This window comes from Lycorma delicatula, chromosome 6, assembly GCF_047948215.1.
Source record: "Lycorma delicatula isolate Av1 chromosome 6, ASM4794821v1, whole genome shotgun sequence".
NCBI lineage: Eukaryota > Metazoa > Arthropoda > Insecta > Hemiptera > Fulgoridae > Lycorma > Lycorma delicatula.
In genome coordinates this window covers 164389907-164406342 of record NC_134460.1, presented here as the reverse complement: position 1 = coordinate 164406342, position 16436 = coordinate 164389907, and positions in this window count along the sequence as shown.

Sequence of the window (16436 nt, the reverse complement as noted above, 5' to 3'; positions counted from 1 at the left end):
TGAAAATAACAGGAAAACTTAAAAGAAAAACAAGATATACATATTAAACGAGTAAATTAACTAATGAAAATGAACATTTACAGACAAGAAGGAAGACCAGTAATTTTTTCAGATAAATCTTATATTGACTCTACACACGGGAAAAGTTACGGTTGGACCGATGGCTCAGATAAAGGCTACAACACCTGATCGAAGCTGATATTGGTTCACGCTTGCAGTGAAGCAGGAGAAATTCAAAATGCTCTTTTAATTTTTACACCGGGCCAAGAAACAGGAGAATACCGGAACAACATGAATGCTGATAATTAAGAAAAATGACCGAGAACAATGCTAATCCCAAATCCTTCACGACGATCCGTTTTGATTATCGATACTGCTCGGTACCACAACGTAAAGTTACACAAGGTGCTAAATTCAAACGGCAGAAAATGAAAAGTTAGAGTGGCTTCGAGACAGAAATATTTTGTGCTCAGCAGACATTAAAAACAGAACTGTACGAATTAGTGCGAATTAATAAGCGCCGATATGAAGAGTACTACTACGATACAATATTGCAGGATCGCGGTCGCAACATAATAAGATTGCCACCCTACCGTTCTGAAATTAACCCGATTAAGTTGATGCGGGCAAAAATAAAAAGCAAGTTAGCCGACGAAAACGTCTATAGTCGGAAAAATATAAATGACATAAAAGAGATTGCCGAGAAAAAATTTTCTGAACTGCCAGCGGAATATTGGAAGGAATGTTGCGAACGTGCACTAACAACAGAAAAAAATTATTATGAAACAGATCGAGTTACCGACATGCAAACTGAAAAGTTTACAGTTTGCGTTATTGACAGGGGCAGTGAAAGCAGTGATGAGAACGCCGATGAATCGGTTGTCTAATAAGGATGATACAAATAATGCGAGATCCGATGACACGGATGGGATTGAGCCGCTTGGTTAAAAAACCGTTAACTATGCTAATTTACTACCTTCTCTTTCTGTTAATTAAATAAATTTAAAAAAAAAAAATGTAAAAAATAAATGAAATTTCAAAAGCAATAATAATTGTAACACTAAAAAAAATTAAATATTTTAGCGATTTTAAACAAACAAAAAAATTAGCAGATTAAACAAACAATAAATATAACAAGAGAAACTGTCATATATTATGCATCAGTGAGCATTCAGCGTGCTGTTCAGCATACCCACGCACACAATACCTACTTGCGTGTGTCAGTGTGGCCAATCCTGTACCCTTCACGCCGGTGTTTACCGATCTATCCCCACCCTGCGCATTGACTTCTGTGTTTAACTTAACTTTCAACGCTTATACTATCGTAGAATACGTGTATAAACGGATTTCGTAAAACTGTATGTTTAGGGCATTAATTACCTTAAATAATGTACGACTAAGTAGTAAACCACCGCAAAGTTTAAGTCTTGGAAGTGAAATTTGTTTTAAGGGTGCAATTTTGATCTGGAACAAAGTAAATTAGAGGAAATTGTATTATTAGTGTATACAGATGTTATGTGAATACAATAGTCATAGCCCTTTATGGAGTCATCGAAGAATCCATAAAGGGCTGTGGATTAGAATTAATTGTATTCAGATATATATCTGAATACAATTAATTCTACTATCAAAACACCTGCTATGATGGATAGAATACTTCTTTTAGTGTTTTTTTAGAATCAGTGGTACGAGTAGTTTGGAAAAGTTACTTATCTGAGGAATTATTCCATAGAACTCCTAAAGTACGTACCTGTTTTTGATTTGAAGGAATAGAAGTATTATGTTCAGAAGTAGAAATTATGTTAGTATTGTAAAACCATTTATGGAGAGGAAAACTATGTTGTAATAATTTAGAAATATCAGTTTTTAACTGAATAATTTCATCAAAGTTGTCTGAACAGATTATGAGATCATCAACATAAAAATAATTTCAAATGTACTTACATGCAAGTGGAAGCTCTTTTTCATTTGCAGTTGAATTAAACACTATATTGCCAAATATGGTGCACAAGCGGTCCCATATGTTACCGTATGAAATGCGTAGTGTTATATCTACGATCTGTAGAACCACACCAGAGCGTACATTGTAAATTGCAATCGCTAGATTTAACTGATATCTGATGATACATTGTAGCTATGTCAGCAATAATGACATAACTATGGATTCTGAGTCTAAGCGATATTGAAATAGATCTTGTTGAACTACAGGTCCAACTAAAAGAGTATCATTGAGGAATAAACTGTTAGTGGATTTTGCTGAACCGTCAAAGAGAACTCAAATTTTAGTAGTTAAACTTCATGTTTTAAATACTTGACGGTGAGGTAAATAACACGCATTTAATTTGTTAATTAACAAATCATCGGGGTTGAGTAGTGACATATGATCTAAATATTCCTGTATGAAAGTGGAAAGTCCTTTCTAAGGTTGAAATTATCGGTTAGCTTTCTTTCCAAAGATAAAAATTTATTTTTAATGCTGACGAAGGAATCACCTAGTTGAATGTTATTATCATTGCGAAGTAACAACACAACACATTTGCCCTAATTGTTCTGAAAATGTTTTTCACATGTCGATGTTTCATTTCCTGAAGCGTCAGTATTAATTTCTTCGACTTTCCATTTGTTCAAGTATGTTTCATAGATTTTTATGATTGTTCCGTTCAAGATATATATTTTTTGTTTCAAAAGAAATTTAAATTACAAAAAACTGAGCCTTATAGAAAAAACCTATTACATATATGAAATCAGCATAAAAAATACTAAAAGAAACAGCCGTTCAGTCTCATTTAACAAACAAAAAATTAAATTTTGTTGACCAGAGTGATCATATTGCACATCCTCAAAACCACCAAACTTAATGGCAATTATACAACCAATGGATCAGGGAGTAAATAAAAACTTTAAATTGCTCTACTGATAAAGAATCCTGAAAATAATTGTAACCACTGTAGAGAACAACAAGGCTATCCCCGTTAATATTGTTGATCTGAGAGGTGCATTTCTGAATTATCAACAGTATCGACCTATGATATTAGTGATGAAACTTATTCCATTGTTTTTATAAAGCTGGTTTCAGACAACCAAGTACAACAAGCTTTTAAGTATAGCCTACATCCAATCTAAGTCATCTGAGTTTCATTTAGGGTTTTAATATCCTTTGACAAGTACTTTTTTAGATGGTCTGTTTGACAAGACTACTCTTCTAGGTTGTTACTGTTCTTATCAGGAAGGAAAAGATACTCTTTCTCCTTTTTCTTTTTGTTGTGGAAAAGGCCTAATGACCATAGTAGTCGATGCTATTTGAGACACATTCCAAAAGAAAGCTTCTTACAAGCTGAACAAAATTTTCGAGACAAAAATTCAGAAGGAAATGAATAAAAATATTTATATTATTATAATATAACCATATTATACTATTCCCTGCTAGGTGTACTACTTCAAAATTGCTATTGTTATTATATTACCATCAGTGTTACTACTGTTATTACTATTATTATTCACTGTCTTTTACGTGAAAAGAACCCAATGTACAACATAACCAAAATCATCACCTATAGTTTGCAAATTCTACTGCACTCGGTGAGACTCGTTTTCACGTAAGCTTTTTCTCACAAGATAATTAAACAGTGTTCCTTAACCAGATTAGTGGCAGAATCAGCAAAAACACAAGGTATGTGTTGTTTTTATGCATGAAAGCATGTTTTAAGATAATTTAAATAGTTTTTGCATGAACTTTTTTTTTGAAAATGTCTTCCGCCCACAGCCATAAAACATTCTAATTTTTCTAGGTTAGTAGTACAAAAATAATGACTGTAACAACTTCCTAAAAATGTTAGAAAAAGCATTTATTTTAGAAATGTATTTTCATATAATTATCATCAACATTATAACTAGTTACAATTGTAAAATAATATCTTCATCAATGTCTTTTTCTATCTACGTCAAGGAAATCTCTTGTCCAGTCATTGAAGACTGAATGGGCATATTGCAACTGAAGAAAACATGAGCATCCACTAAAGTTCAAATTTAACCTCTTCTAACTACATTTTGAGGGGTGGGGTTTATAATTTTTTGACTCTTCCCTTCCTTTTCATGTAGCTGAATTAAAACAACATAATATTGAGCAGGATATATACTTTTATGTGTTTGAGATGAATTGGACTATCATGTTGATATTTATTTATTATATATACAATAAATATCAAGATGCATACACAGAACACTTTTAAATACACAAACTTGAAGAAATTTCATATAAAGTAGTGTAAGTATAAAACACTTTCAAACTGCTGAAAGTGTCCATTTCATTTGTAATTCGCCCAGTATAACTTGAAAGACAATATTGAAATACCATGGTATAAAACTGTACTTGTGGTTTTTTTTTAATAACAACTTAAATATTACACAAGTGGATTAAAACAAATAGGTCATCAAAAAAATATTTTATTTTCTTAAATAAATACTAATATTTAATTAAAATTTAAAACAGACAAAAAAGAGTAGCCAATTTTAGAGAGAACAGTATAAAGAAAACACTTCAAAATGAAATTGAAAAAATTGATACTTAATACATTTGCTTTTAAAAAAAATTTACAATATTAAAATTTAATTTATTGTGATAAATCTTATTACTTGATACAATAAAGAGAATTAATGAAAAAATTACAATTTAACAAAAATAGATTTCACACATTAACTGTGAACATAACATTGACAGAGAAAATCTATACATAAATTGTTTAATACAATTATTTATGTCACTGTTCATTGCTTTCATCGCTGCTAGGGTCGTTGTCTGAATCTAGTTCTTCCATAAGCACATCCAAATCTTCTTCGGTAAACAGATTTTCATTTATTGATAAATTATCAGCCTCTCTACCCATGGCACCACCACCACCTCCATCACTGATTTCACCTAACTTACCACCACCTGCAGCTAATGATCCTTCAGTAGGAGAATCTGCACAGATAATAAATAAAATAACTATAAAAGTTATAATAAAACTTTTAAATTAAAAGCGTCACAGGAAAAAGCAATTGACATTTTTTATATAAGTTTTTTAAAATTATTAATTGACCGCATAAAGGTGAAGCTTACATTTCACAGGAGAATTTTGCGGTGTAAAAAAAAGAATGCCCGACTAGGATTTGAACCCAAAACCTATCCAGATCAAAGACTGAGATCCCACACTCCAATAATATGATATTATTTGCTATACTGAATTTGGAATCTGCTAATAATATATTACGAGGAAGATTAAGATTAGAAGTGTTAAATGTAGTTGATGGAAGGTAATCAGATATATCAGGTAAAACAGTACATTTCACTTTGAATGAAAAGTTCTTATATTGAGAGTGTAATGTAAGTGTTACATTGTATTGTGAATTATTTATGTCTGAAATGGATAAATCATTTTTATTAAGTTTAAGACCAATTTTCAGGAAAATTTATATGAGCAAAAATTTGCCTGGCTACCACAATCTAATAAGATTCTACGTGAATGACAATTACCATATATGTCAATTATAACATACAGCTGTTGACAGAATTATATTATCGATTGATTGATTTTTAAATGAACAATAAGTTATACTTTCAGGCTTATTGCCGTTTACCTTAGAATGATTTTGTCCATACGAATGAGTGTATTGTGTTTCTTTCCACAAATCTTACACAGACCTTTTGTATAACGTTGATTAATAATAGAATGACCCTTACATAAACAATTAAAACTACAATTATTATTTGCCAGAAAGGTTTTACGATCATCAATGGACAAATTAAAAAATTCCTTACATTGAAATATGTAATGATTTGAATTACAAAATTCGTTTTTGTACTATAACTAATATTGTCTTTTGTCTTGTTTGTTAGGTTTTAAATTAAAGTGTTTGGTTAAAGATTGGGTTGTATTTTTATGATGTTGTTCTTTGGTTTTGTTATCTGTATTCAATTGCATGTTTGAAGTGAATGGATTAATATTTTCTAAAAGTTGTCATCTACAATTTAGAAATTCTATAAAATCTTTAAAAGTGGGAAATCTTTGATTTGACTACCTTTCCTTCCATAATCTTGAAGTGTTACAGTCCAATTTTAATGTTAGAAACTGGACAACAAATTCATACGTGTTAATAGGAAGTTGCATTGCTTCAAGCGAATTCACATATGATGAATTTCATTAATAAATTTGGATAAATTATTTACAGATTCTTTTTTTACAGAATTTAATCTTATAATGCACTACGCATTATGACATGCAATCATACGGGTATATTTGTTGTCAAATCGTGTTTTTAACAATTCTAATGCTATAGTAAATTTTCATTTGTCAATGGTAAATTTTTAATGCTATATAAAGCTTTATCCTTCAAAGTAGTTTTTGAACATTAGTCAAGTCATCTCTTTTATGAACTAAATCAATAAATATATTAAAATAGTGCTGCCGGTCTAACACATTACCTCTAAATACAGGTATATTAATTGGCTGTAACTGTGTTTGTGTAATTGATTAGATTTTTTTGCTATCTATAAAATTTTGTAATTTGGATTTTATAGTACACAAATCTTCTTCGACTTGTATACGATCAGATTCTAAAACTTCATCAACATATTCCAATTCAAGTTCTGATTGAATGATCTTATATTCGTCTTGAAAATTAAGAAGCTTCCTTAACTTAATTAATAAGGTTGCACTATCACCTTGTATAGAATCATAATTGTGATTAATGTTCCTATCCTAGTTATTAAGGCCTTTACTAAACGTCTTTGTTTAATTAATTGTTCCATTTCCAAAATAGTATTAAATTACTGTAAATTATTGACAATTAAATGTGAAATAATTAGATATATTACAATAATGATGAAACAATGAATTAAATGTAATAATAAATTAAAAGATATTACGATAAATAATATTGTAGATATAATTGTTGTAATCCCTGGTTGTATGACGTTTGTTATATATGAAGAGTCTTGGAAGGTTGTAAATTATATCTGCAATGCTGAAAGACCAAAGTTCTTGATTGATGTTTTTTGAAATTGTCTGCAGTTCCAATAGATTAAAAAATGTAGAATTCTTGAAAATTTTGATTGACTATATCTGTGGTCAGAGGACCAAAAAATGATTGTGTTGAAAGTTGGTGCTGATTCTTTTAATAATTTAAGTTCTGATTTCTTGTTATTATAAATATTTTATTGTGATTGAAATATTATTTATAAATATATAACATTAACTGTTTGAATATGATTGTATAACATTAATTATAACTGTTTCATTATAATTGTAAATATTTCTGTAAGTGAAATGAACTAATTGTAGAACTGAAACTGAAATGGCATAGACTGGACTGACTCTAATTTAGTGAACAGCTTGCTTATATAATGTTGGTAGAGCTGCTGATTCGTTAGGAGCCAAGTGCATCTGAAAGGAGCCATGTGAACTGTAGAGCCAAGTGAAGTGTAAAAAACTGAGTGAATCCAACTGAAGCCGAAAATCTTTAAATTTACAAATCCTATATTAAATAAAAATTAAAGTTCCAACATTTAAATAGAAGGAACTAAAAAGTGAATGTTTATATGAGTATTTAAAAATTAATTAAGTCATTTAAATAATCCTGAGTCTTAACAGTAACATCAGTAGTTTTTACAAATTTGTTTTTTTTTTTAAATAATGACATTAATTTTAGTATTTTGGACATCTCTGTGAGTTTATTCTCTTTATTTCTAAATCATACCTGTATACAAGCACAAAGTATTCTTGACAACATTCAAGAATGACAGGTTATTTTTATTGAACTGGTAAAGTGAAAATTCTCAAGATTTCTTATAACCCATTAACAATAAAATTCTAACAAAAAGATTTAAACATAAGTTCTGCAGTTACTGTCTGCCTATACAGTAAAGGAGCGGAATTTCTTGAAATCCATTAATAACACAGGGCACTAAAATTATTGTGCAAACTTTTATTCATTTATCTGCAGTATATAGACATAACAAATAGAATTCTTAGAAAATATTTAACACATACTCCCTGTTTACGCTAATGCGTAAAGTAGTTTTAATCCAATAATGTTTTTGTTATTATTTTGTCTTTGTGGTCGTAACGTTTCATAAAAACAATTTCTATTTAACCAAATTAATCATAACTGTTTTTGTTCTCACCAATTCTAATGATGTTGTCAAAGTTCCTAGAAGTCTAATTTTCTTTGTCTGCGATGATGTCATTCTTCCACTTGTTTGTATTCAGAAATTATTTTATCAGTCTTACTGATAAATTCTTTTAATGGTCTGCTTGGTTATAAAATAATCAATGTTATGTCTTCGCTCCCAAACTTCTCTTATCGTTCCCAACCTTGCTATTTCTTTCTCGGACTAACACTTGCACACTACCTCTTGTTGTCAACACACACTCTCTTCTGTCTATGACCTAGTTTGTTTCCCCCTCTTCTCATCACGCCACCATTTTTGTCAGTGCAGGATAGACTTGCACGATGTGTGGGTCGCTCTCTCTCGTATAGTCCAGGACAGACTTCCACGATGTGTGGATCCCTGCAACTCGCTCTCGTATAGTGTGGTTATACTCGTCGCCTATGTGCATTCGTATTCGTCGCCTTTGTGCATTCATAAACGTTGGTTCAGTTACTACAAACCAGCCAAATTTATCGAAGCAGGATCTTTCAAAACTGGTTATTACAAATTTGTGATGCTCCGTATTATCCAATTTCTAGTAACAAAGTGTTACCTCTGTATTTTCTGATACACCACTGTAGATTACGCCAAGGATAAACTGTATGTATATATGTGTACTTTAATTCACGGTTCATCTTTGTACAAAAAATAATGTGTGATTAAGGTCATTGAATAACTATTTTTAATAATATTCTGGTTGTTCATTAAAAGTCAGTTGATCTTATACATTTTTTTGTTTAGCTTTATGCATAGTTTATAAGAATAAAACATGCAGAATAATATTAACTGCATGAAATTTGGATGTAATTGATTATATTGTAATTAACTTTTTTTGTACTGGAATATTATCGTGGCCTTTTTTCTATAATAAACTAGAAATGCAAGTTTTGATTATTTAATAATAAGTATGAAGATGTTCATAAATCTGAAAAGGCCAGTGCCAATGATAAGAATTATTGTAGTTTATTTTTCTAAGTTAATGCATTTGTTCATTGCCAATTTTTATTATTACAGAATATGTCAGTAATGCAACAGTTTTCCAGTTACACTATGCTTATTGATGTTATGTTTATAAGTATATGATTGTAAAAAAAGGTGATTTAAGTTCTTTTGTTTTCAGGCTTTGTTACATTGCATATTTTCATATTATTAGCCTATATGCAGTTTATTTGTGTGATAAATTAAAGTCGAATTCTTTTTGGCAAAAACAAGCTATGTGTCATTTTATTTTTGTTAATTTTACCCAACATTTTACCCCCATTTTACTCTTTTGTTCAGTGCATACATTTCAGCAATAATTTTTCCTGGAATTAATTCAGTTGATCTCCGCCTTTGAATTATGTTACAGTAATCATTATACAGTACTGCACTGTTTCTTTAGTGTGCCATATAGTGTCAAAACAGAAGTGTCTCAGTGTTTTGGAAAGAAATTAGCGTTATACATGAATCACATGGGATGTGATACTATAAGAATCAGACCAACCTAAAGAAAATCTAGTGAGAAAAAATTAGTGTAGTACGTATGATGATATCAACGATGCTATTTTAGAATGTATGACAATGATGCACAAAAAATGTTTCATTACCTAAGACATTAATTAAAGAAAACGCCCTGGAATTTAGAGCACATTAGGACACAAAGATTTGCAGGCCAGCAATGGGTGGTTAGAGAAGTTTAAAACATACATTGTGTTATTCATAATGCAATTTCTGGGGGAAGTGCAAGTGCCAGCGTAATTGAATGTGAAACTTGGAAGCAGACGATATTGAAACCGATTTTAGAAGAATATCCATGAAAAGACTTTCAACAGGTCTATTTTTCAAATGTTTACCCAAAATGATCCATGCTTTGGTGATAAACTAAGAATTAGTGGCTGCAAACATGCTAGGGACTGAAAGACAAAATGTTGGTAATCAGCAAAAGTAAAACTCCACACTGTTTTTTGAGCAGTTAAATTTCTAGAAATAGACTACACATTTAACAAAAAGGTACGGATGACTACAGACTTTTTTACAGATTGGGTAAAAAGCTGGACAAACAGATAATCAGACCAAAAAAAAATTGTTCTATTTACTGATAACACTAATCAACAATGATTTTGTTAAATGAGAGTGAATAACTGATTTTTATAGTATTTTTCATGCTGATTTTAAATATGATATCAGATTTCTTTTATCAGGCTTTTTTTTTATTTCCAGGTAATATCATGAATGAACTCCATAAGCATAGCATTTTGTGAACATATTTTATTATATTATCTATTAACCAAATAGCTTTTGTTTATTACACTCCCTTAATTGTTGTCACACTGATTTGTTACACATTACTCATACACAGTAATTAAAATGAACAAGAATGTGACTCATTCTTCCTATTTTCATCTTGCTATAAACATATCATCCACTCATTAGTTATTTCTGTCATTATATTTACTTATAAACAGTTGTACAGACTAGAGAATTATTTTTAATTCTCATTCATGTGCAAGTTCTCATGTGTATAACATTCAGTTTTGTAGCTGGCTTTCTTATTTGCAGGTATGTATTCTTCAGTAAAGTGAATATGTTTATGTTTTTTATTAGTGAATGTGTTTTGTAATAGTTTCTTTTTAAACAATATTAGTTACTGTAATGTATTAACAATGCCTTGCAGTTGCATTAATCATCCAAACAATTTCTGCTGCATCTGTGGCTAGGTAATGTTGAAGTCTCAGAAAAGAAATATAAATTTACTGATAAAAAGTCATATGAACTGTATTTTGGATGTAAATTAGATTATCAGTACAAATCTTGGGCTCCTCATAATTGCTGTGCTTCTTGTGTAATGTTGATTGGTTGGCTAAATGGATCTTGTCACATGCCATTTGCAATTCCAACGGTTTGGAAAGAACCGAGGATCACACCACAGAATGTTATTTTTGTGCAATAAAGATGTCTGGGATAACAGCTAAAACTAAACTTACTGTTAAATAACCTGATACTCCCTCTGCCATGTGGCTACTGCCAGATAGCCAAGAACTTTCAATTCCAGTACCACCAGAAACGTGGAACTTAGATGAAGATGAAAATGTCGAATCTTGTGCTGACTTATCAGGCGATGAAGAAAAAGATCCAAACTTTTTAGAAAATAGACATACTGAACCCCATTTAATTAATCAGTCAGAATTAAGTGATCTGGTTCGTGATCTACATTTATCAAAGAATCAAGCAGAAATATTGGCATAAAGATTGAAAGGATGGCATCTTTTACAATCAAACACTAAAATAACTGTTTTCTGTGACAGTCAGAAAACAGTTATTGACTCGTCAAAGTTTAGTTTTTGAAAGTTATTCTACTTCACATTGGAATACATTGTGAAGTTAAATACTCACATTGTAGCAAACCAGAAAAAGTTTATCTTCTACCACTATACATTAAGCTAGGTTTATTCAAAATTTTTGTTAAAGCAATGGATCATAATAGTGTAGAGTTTCAGTTTATAAAAAACAAATTCCCTAATATAAGCGATGCTAAAATAAAGGAAGGTATATTTATTGGACCACAAATAAGAAAACTAATAGTGATCTGGCATTTGAATGACTTGGAGGTTGTTGCATGGAAATCATTTCAAAATGCGGTTAAACAACTTCCTTGGAAACCACAAGGCCATTAAGTACAGAGAACTTGTGAGTGAACTCCTTCAAAACTAAAAAACTTGGGTGTAACATGTCACTCAAAATCCATTTCTTACATTCACCATTTGGATTTTTTTCCTAACCTCGGCGCTATCAGTGAACATGGAGAACACTTTCACCAGAAGGTATCTACAATGGAAACACGATACAAGGGGAAATGAAACCAAAAAATGTTAGCCGACTACTGTTGGAATCTAACAATGGATCTATTTACAGCAGAATATCCAAAAGAAATAGATTTTAGGCAGGTACAAAACGCGTATAATGTATTGTCATATTATGTTCACCATATATTTTTTGTTTCAAAAGAAATTTAAATTACAAAAAACTGAGCCTTATAGAAAAAACCTATTACATATATGAAATCAGCATAAAAAATACTAAAAGAAACAGCCGTTCAGTCTCATTTAACAAACAAAAAATTAAATTTTGTTGACCAGAGTGATCATATTGCACATCCTCAAAACCACCAAACTTAATGGCAATTATACAACCAATGGATCAGGGAGTAAATAAAAACTTTAAATTGCTCTACTGATAAAGAATCCTGAAAATAATTGTAACCACTGTAGAGAACAACAAGGCTATCCCCGTTAATATTGTTGATCTGAGAGGTGCATTTCTGAATTATCAACAGTATCGACCTATGATATTAGTGATGAAACTTATTCCATTGTTTTTATAAAGCTGGTTTCAGACAACCAAGTACAACAAGCTTTTAAGTATAGCCTACATCCAATCTAAGTCATCTGAGTTTCATTTAGGGTTTTAATATCCTTTGACAAGTACTTTTTTAGATGGTCTGTTTGACAAGACTACTCTTCTAGGTTGTTACTGTTCTTATCAGGAAGGAAAAGATACTCTTTCTCCTTTTTCTTTTTGTTGTGGAAAAGGCCTAATGACCATAGTAGTCGATGCTATTTGAGACACATTCCAAAAGAAAGCTTCTTACAAGCTGAACAAAATTTTCGAGACAAAAATTCAGAAGGAAATGAATAAAAATATTTATATTATTATAATATAACCATATTATACTATTCCCTGCTAGGTGTACTACTTCAAAATTGCTATTGTTATTATATTACCATCAGTGTTACTACTGTTATTACTATTATTATTCACTGTCTTTTACGTGAAAAGAACCCAATGTACAACATAACCAAAATCATCACCTATAGTTTGCAAATTCTACTGCACTCGGTGAGACTCGTTTTCACGTAAGCTTTTTCTCACAAGATAATTAAACAGTGTTCCTTAACCAGATTAGTGGCAGAATCAGCAAAAACACAAGGTATGTGTTGTTTTTATGCATGAAAGCATGTTTTAAGATAATTTAAATAGTTTTTGCATGAACTTTTTTTTTGAAAATGTCTTCCGCCCACAGCCATAAAACATTCTAATTTTTCTAGGTTAGTAGTACAAAAATAATGACTGTAACAACTTCCTAAAAATGTTAGAAAAAGCATTTATTTTAGAAATGTATTTTCATATAATTATCATCAACATTATAACTAGTTACAATTGTAAAATAATATCTTCATCAATGTCTTTTTCTATCTACGTCAAGGAAATCTCTTGTCCAGTCATTGAAGACTGAATGGGCATATTGCAACTGAAGAAAACATGAGCATCCACTAAAGTTCAAATTTAACCTCTTCTAACTACATTTTGAGGGGTGGGGTTTATAATTTTTTGACTCTTCCCTTCCTTTTCATGTAGCTGAATTAAAACAACATAATATTGAGCAGGATATATACTTTTATGTGTTTGAGATGAATTGGACTATCATGTTGATATTTATTTATTATATATACAATAAATATCAAGATGCATACACAGAACACTTTTAAATACACAAACTTGAAGAAATTTCATATAAAGTAGTGTAAGTATAAAACACTTTCAAACTGCTGAAAGTGTCCATTTCATTTGTAATTCGCCCAGTATAACTTGAAAGACAATATTGAAATACCATGGTATAAAACTGTACTTGTGGTTTTTTTTTAATAACAACTTAAATATTACACAAGTGGATTAAAACAAATAGGTCATCAAAAAAATATTTTATTTTCTTAAATAAATACTAATATTTAATTAAAATTTAAAACAGACAAAAAAGAGTAGCCAATTTTAGAGAGAACAGTATAAAGAAAACACTTCAAAATGAAATTGAAAAAATTGATACTTAATACATTTGCTTTTAAAAAAAATTTACAATATTAAAATTTAATTTATTGTGATAAATCTTATTACTTGATACAATAAAGAGAATTAATGAAAAAATTACAATTTAACAAAAATAGATTTCACACATTAACTGTGAACATAACATTGACAGAGAAAATCTATACATAAATTGTTTAATACAATTATTTATGTCACTGTTCATTGCTTTCATCGCTGCTAGGGTCGTTGTCTGAATCTAGTTCTTCCATAAGCACATCCAAATCTTCTTCGGTAAACAGATTTTCATTTATTGATAAATTATCAGCCTCTCTACCCATGGCACCACCACCACCTCCATCACTGATTTCACCTAACTTACCACCACCTGCAGCTAATGATCCTTCAGTAGGAGAATCTGCACAGATAATAAATAAAATAACTATAAAAGTTATAATAAAACTTTTAAATTAAAAGCGTCACAGGAAAAAGCAATTGACATTTTTTATATAAGTTTTTTAAAATTATTAATTGACCGCATAAAGGTGAAGCTTACATTTCACAGGAGAATTTTGCGGTGTAAAAAAAAGAATGCCCGACTAGGATTTGAACCCAAAACCTATCCAGATCAAAGACTGAGATCCCACACTCCAATAATATGATATTATTTGCTATACTGAATTTGGAATCTGCTAATAATATATTACGAGGAAGATTAAGATTAGAAGTGTTAAATGTAGTTGATGGAAGGTAATCAGATATATCAGGTAAAACAGTACATTTCACTTTGAATGAAAAGTTCTTATATTGAGAGTGTAATGTAAGTGTTACATTGTATTGTGAATTATTTATGTCTGAAATGGATAAATCATTTTTATTAAGTTTAAGACCAATTTTCAGGAAAATTTATATGAGCAAAAATTTGCCTGGCTACCACAATCTAATAAGATTCTACGTGAATGACAATTACCATATATGTCAATTATAACATACAGCTGTTGACAGAATTATATTATCGATTGATTGATTTTTAAATGAACAATAAGTTATACTTTCAGGCTTATTGCCGTTTACCTTAGAATGATTTTGTCCATACGAATGAGTGTATTGTGTTTCTTTCCACAAATCTTACACAGACCTTTTGTATAACGTTGATTAATAATAGAATGACCCTTACATAAACAATTAAAACTACAATTATTATTTGCCAGAAAGGTTTTACGATCATCAATGGACAAATTAAAAAATTCCTTACATTGAAATATGTAATGATTTGAATTACAAAATTCGTTTTTGTACTATAACTAATATTGTCTTTTGTCTTGTTTGTTAGGTTTTAAATTAAAGTGTTTGGTTAAAGATTGGGTTGTATTTTTATGATGTTGTTCTTTGGTTTTGTTATCTGTATTCAATTGCATGTTTGAAGTGAATGGATTAATATTTTCTAAAAGTTGTCATCTACAATTTAGAAATTCTATAAAATCTTTAAAAGTGGGAAATCTTTGATTTGACTACCTTTCCTTCCATAATCTTGAAGTGTTACAGTCCAATTTTAATGTTAGAAACTGGACAACAAATTCATACGTGTTAATAGGAAGTTGCATTGCTTCAAGCGAATTCACATATGATGAATTTCATTAATAAATTTGGATAAATTATTTACAGATTCTTTTTTTACAGAATTTAATCTTATAATGCACTACGCATTATGACATGCAATCATACGGGTATATTTGTTGTCAAATCGTGTTTTTAACAATTCTAATGCTATAGTAAATTTTCATTTGTCAATGGTAAATTTTTAATGCTATATAAAGCTTTATCCTTCAAAGTAGTTTTTGAACATTAGTCAAGTCATCTCTTTTATGAACTAAATCAATAAATATATTAAAATAGTGCTGCCGGTCTAACACATTACCTCTAAATACAGGTATATTAATTGGCTGTAACTGTGTTTGTGTAATTGATTAGATTTTTTTGCTATCTATAAAATTTTGTAATTTGGATTTTATAGTACACAAATCTTCTTCGACTTGTATACGATCAGATTCTAAAACTTCATCAACATATTCCAATTCAAGTTCTGATTGAATGATCTTATATTCGTCTTGAAAATTAAGAAGCTTCCTTAACTTAATTAATAAGGTTGCACTATCACCTTGTATAGAATCATAATTGTGATTAATGTTCCTATCCTAGTTATTAAGGCCTTTACTAAACGTCTTTGTTTAATTAATTGTTCCATTTCCAAAATAGTATTAAATTACTGTAAATTATTGACAATTAAATGTGAAATAATTAGATATATTACAATAATGATGAAACAATGAATTAAATGTAATAATAAATTAAAAGATATTACGATAAATAATATTGTAGATATAATTGTTGTAATCCCTGGTTGTATGAC